We start from the raw sequence: 5,263 nt of genomic DNA on the forward strand, positions 1-5,263 counted from the left end.
TTTTAGGTATGTTCCTTCAATGCCTGGTTTGTTGTGGGTTTAATCATGAAGGGATATTGGATTTTGTTTAATGTTTATTCCATGTCTATTGGGATGTTCCTATGATTTCTGTTTTTAAATCTGTTTATGTGGTGAATCACATTTATTAATTTGCATATGTTGAAATATCCTTGCATTTCAAGAATAAAGCCCACTTGATTATGGTGAATTAACTTTTTGATGTGCTGTTGGATTCAGTTTGTCAGTATTTTTCGAAGATTTCTCCTGTGTTAATCTGAAATATTGGCCTGTAGTTTTCTTTTTGTTGTGTCTTTGACAGATCTTGATATCATATGATACTGGTTTTGTTGAATGAAGTAGGGAAGAGTCCTTCCTTCTCGATTTTGAATAATATTAGTAGGACAGGTACCAACACTTCTTTGTACATCTGATAGAATTTGGCTGTGAATCCAGCTAATTCACAAGGCTTTTTTTGGCTGGTAGGTTTTTATTACTGATTCAATTTCATTATCATTATTATTCTGTTTGAGATATCAGTTTCTTCCTAGTTTAATATTCAGAGGGGTTGTGTGCACCTAAGAATTGATCCATTTCCTTTAGATTTTCTAGTTTGTGTACATAGAGGTACCTAGTAGGTCTCTGAGGATATTCTGTATTTCTGTGAAATCGATTGTGATGTCACCTTCGTCATGTCTGATTCTGCTTATTTGGATCTTCTCCTTTATTCTTTGTTAATCTAATTAGCTTCAGTCTATAAATCTTATTTCTTTCAAAAAACAGAGTTTTCATTTTATTTATCCTTTGTATTCTTTTGATACCAATTTCATTTAGTTCTGCTCTTATTTTAGTTATTTCTTTTATTCTGATAGTTTTGGGTTTAGTTTGTTCTCGTTTTTCTAGTTGCTTTAGGTGTGAGGTTAAGTTGTGAATTTGAGATCTTTCTACCTTCTTGATGTGGTCATCTAGACCTATAACTTTCCTCTTAAGACTGCTTTTGCTGCATACCAGATGATTTTGTAAGTTGTTTCTGTATTTGCATTTGTTTCAAATAAATTTTTCTATCTCTGCTTTAATTTTGTTGTTTATGCAAAAATCACTCAGGAGTAAATTGTTTAGTTTCTACGTTTTTGTGGTTTTGAAAGTTCCTCCTGTTATTGATTTCTATTGTCATTCCAGCAGAGTCTGAGAAGATGCTTGATATAATTTCAATTTTTCAAATTTGTTGAGACTTGCTTTATGACAGATCATGTGGTCAATTTTAAAGAATGTTCCATGTGCAGACAGGAAGAAGGTATATTCTGTGGTTGTTGGATGGATTATTCTATAGATGCCTGTTAGGTCCAAATGGTCAAGTCTCAAATTAAAGTCCAGAATTTATGTGTTAATATTCTGCCTTGATAATCTGTCTAATGCTGTTAGTGGGGTGTTAAAGTATCCCACTAATATTGCGTGCCTATCAAAGTCTTTTGTCTAGAGATAAGTGTTTTATGAATCTGTGTGCTTTGATGTTAGGTGTGTAAATATTCAGGAGAGTTAGGTCTTCTTGAATTGAACCCTGTATCATCATGTAATGCCCTTATTTGTCCTTTTTTTACTGTTGTTGGTTTAAATCCTATTTTATCTGATAGAATAATAGTGACCCCTGCTCTTTTTTGTTTTCCATTTGTCTGCTATGGAAAACAAAAGTAAATGGTTTTCCATTTCCATCTCTTTACTTTGAGCCTTTGAGTATTATTACATGTGAGATGGGTCTCTTGAAGGTAGCAGAAGAATGGGTCTTGTTTTCTAAATACAATTTCCACTCTGTGTCTGTTAAGTGGAGTGTTTGGGCCATTTTATATTCAAGATCAATATTAACATGTGAGGTTTTGTCTCTGTCATGGTGTTGTTAGCTATGTGTTTTGTAGTCTTGATGGTGTAGTTGCTTTACAGGGTCTCTGGGCTACGTGCTTGCATGTGCTTTTATGGTAGCAAGTATTGTTCTTTCATTGCCATGTTTAGAACTCTTAATCTCCTGGGATTGTGTCTGGCAAGTGCCCAGTATTCTGCCACCTTCAGAAGGAAGGGAAAGCAAACCTTCATGAAAGCAGAGGCATTCATTCCATTCCCAGCTTGCTCCAGATCTGGCAGTTGGAAGACATTCTGCAACAATGTCAAATCAGATGAACAAACAAAAAAGAACTCCCTTAAGCATCTCTTACGGAGCCAGTCTGGTAGTGATAAATTCCCTTAGCAATTGTTTCCCTGAATTTTATATAATTCCCTGAATGTTATATAATTATATAATTCCCAGAATTTTATATAAAATATGAATTATATATATGAATTATATATATATATGAATTGTATATATATTATATACAATGAAATAATAATTATATATATGTATATATATTCCATTATTTCTGTCCCTCTAGAGAACCCAAATACAGGTGTAAACATGATGTAAGATCGTCCAGGGAAAGTTTTCTGAACTGTGATGTTGGACATGCCAGAGGAGACTTTTACTGGAAAGAACTTTTTAAAAAGTATTCCCTTGTAAACATAAATTGCCACCACTTTTGCTATTACATCAGCCAGGTCACTTCCATCAACACAATTATTATTATTACAGAGCCCTGATTTTCTTCTTTCACCACACTTTATAATTACTTACCTGTGCAATGTGTAGGACACCTTGAAGGTGAGGGAAATTATAGACTTACTCCTTCTGGTAATGGCATTATAGGTACTTTGTACCGACATTGCCACTGAGAACAACTAAAACTGCCAGATAAAATAAGGAGGGGAAAGGCCATGATGTTTGCGTACTCCTGGTAGAGAGCACAGAAGGTCAGCAGAGCACTAAACGTCATTTTTTTAGGGGGTGGAGATAGGCCAAGGGCTTACTTTTAGCAGGCTCAGGAGGCCCAAGGACAGAAATAAAGGCTGAGATAGTGCTCAGTGAGGAATGTAATTGAGGAAACACTGACACTTTATGCTGAGATCCTAATGGTTACATTTCAGAGTCAGCGTGAACCAGTTTCGGTTTGTTTTACTCCTACTCCAAACCAGGAAATTGGGCAGCAAGCAGATTAGGGGATGAAGAGTAAAGGAAGACATCCTGGCCTGAGAAGTGTTGACCTTTGTGCCTGTGAAGTGCCATGCTTTCATGGATAGGTAAGCTGGGTACTCCTTATCCTGGTCATTCTGAGAAACACATTGCATGAAGTTCATCAGAGGGAGTCTAAGAGTATGAAGCTCTCAGACACTTGGCAGATCTAAATGCAAATTCTCATATGGTAAAAGGAAAGAATGTTCAAAAAAATCTGTAAGAGTGTTTACCTTTAGGAAGGAAAAAAACAGAAATAGGATGGAAGGAAAGCAGTTGGTGTACCAACTTTATTATTCATAATATGTTGCTTGAATTAGAGATTTTGATGAAAAATGAGCATTTATTCCTACTGGGTGGTGAAAAGATAGTAGTTTTTAAAATTAATCTTTAAGTATGGGCATACCTTGGAGAAAACTGCTAGGTGAGTTTCAGATCATTGCAATGAAGTAAATTAAGTGACTCACGGGCATTTTCTTTGGTTTGCCACTGCATATGAAAGTTATGTTTACACTATACTGTAGCTTATTAAGTGCAATAGCATTATGTCTTAAACAATATGTAGGCCTTAGTTTAAAAAGACTTCAATGTTAAAAAATGCTAATAATCATGTGGGCTTCCAATGAGACTAAACTTTTTGCTGGAGGGGGGTGTTGCTTCAATGTTGATGGCTTTTGACTGATCAGAGTGGCAGTTGCTGAAGGTTGAGGTGGCTGTGGCAATTTATTTAAATAACACTACAATGAAGTTTGCTGTATTAGTTGACTCTTGCTTTCATAAAAGGTTTCTCTAAAGCATGTGATGCTGTTTGATAGCATTTTATCCACAGTATAACTTCTTTCAAAATTGGAATCAACTCTTTCAAACCCTGCCACTGCTTTATCAACTAAGTTCATGTCATTGTAAATCCTTTGTTGTCATTTCAGTAACATTTACAGCATCTTCACCAGGAGTATATTCCATCTAATAACACACTTTCTTTGCTTGTCGACAAAAAGCGATTTCTCATTTATTAAAGTTTTATCTTGAGATTGCAGCAATTCAGTGGAATCTTGAGGCTTCACTTCTATTTCCAGTTCTCTTGCTATTTCCACTGCATCTGCAGTTATTACCTCCACTGGAGTCTTGAATCCTCCATTTGCATCTAGGATGGCGAATTTTTTTCCAGAGGGTATTCAATTAATTTTACCCATATCCATCAGAGGCATCAGTATCTCTGGCAGATGTCATCATACAAAATATATTTCTTAACTAATAAGACTTGAAAGTCAAAATTACTCCTTGATCCATGGCTGCAAATGGATGCTATGTCAACAAATATGAAAAAGCATTAATCTCCTTGTACATGTCCATCAGAGTTCTTGGACAACCAAGGGAATTTTCAGTGAGCAGTAATATTTTAAAATAAATATATTTTTTCTGAGAATGCTGTAAACAGGTGTGATGTTTGTCAATCTATTTATAGAACACAAGCAGAGTAGCTTTAGAATAATGCTTAAAAGCCCTAGGATTTTCAGAATAAATGAGCGTTGGCATCAACCTCAAGTCACCAGCTGCATTAGCTCCTAACAAGATAATCAGACTGTTCTTTGAAGCTTTGAAGTCAGGTACTGCCTTCTCTTTAGCTATCAGAGTCCTAGATGGCATCTTCTTCCAACAAAAGACTGCTTCATCTATATGGAAAATCTGTTGTTTAGTGTTGCCACCTTCATCGGTGATCTTAGCTGCATCTTCTGGATAACTTACTGCAGTTCTATACCAGCACTTGCTGCTTCACCTTGCACCTTTGTGTTGTGGAGATTACTTCTTTCCTTATACATTATGAACCAACTTCAGCTCATTTAAAACTTTAACTCTCTAGCTTTCTCACCTTTCTTAGCCTTGTAGAATTGAAGAGAGTTAGAGCCTTGCTCTGAGATAGGCTTTGGCTTAAGGGAATTTTGTGTCTGGTTTATCTTCTATCTAGACCACCAAAATGTTCTCCATATCAGCAATAAGGCTTTTTGCTTTCTAATCATTCATGTGTTCACTGGAATAGCACTTTAAATTTCATGCAAGACCTCCCCTTTTGCATTCACGACTTAGTTAACTCTTTGGTCCAAGAGGCCTATCTCTCAGCCTGTCTCAGCTTTCAACATGCCTTCCTCATTAAGCGTAATCATTTCTAGCTTT

At 35.8% G+C, this 5,263-nt stretch overlaps 1 non-coding gene across 1 annotated transcript; it reads left to right on the forward strand.

Moving 5' to 3' along the window:
• Positions 1-2,008: 2,008 nt before the first annotated feature.
• LOC112204288 (small nucleolar RNA SNORA7) lies at positions 2,009-2,153 on the forward strand. Its single transcript, XR_002937859.2, has one exon. It is a non-coding gene; the product is annotated as a small nucleolar RNA SNORA7 (small nucleolar RNA).
• The last annotated feature ends 3,110 nt before the right edge of the window (positions 2,154-5,263 follow it).

The sequence above is a fragment of the Pan troglodytes genome, chromosome 7 (assembly GCF_028858775.2).
Source record: "Pan troglodytes isolate AG18354 chromosome 7, NHGRI_mPanTro3-v2.0_pri, whole genome shotgun sequence".
NCBI lineage: Eukaryota > Metazoa > Chordata > Mammalia > Primates > Hominidae > Pan > Pan troglodytes.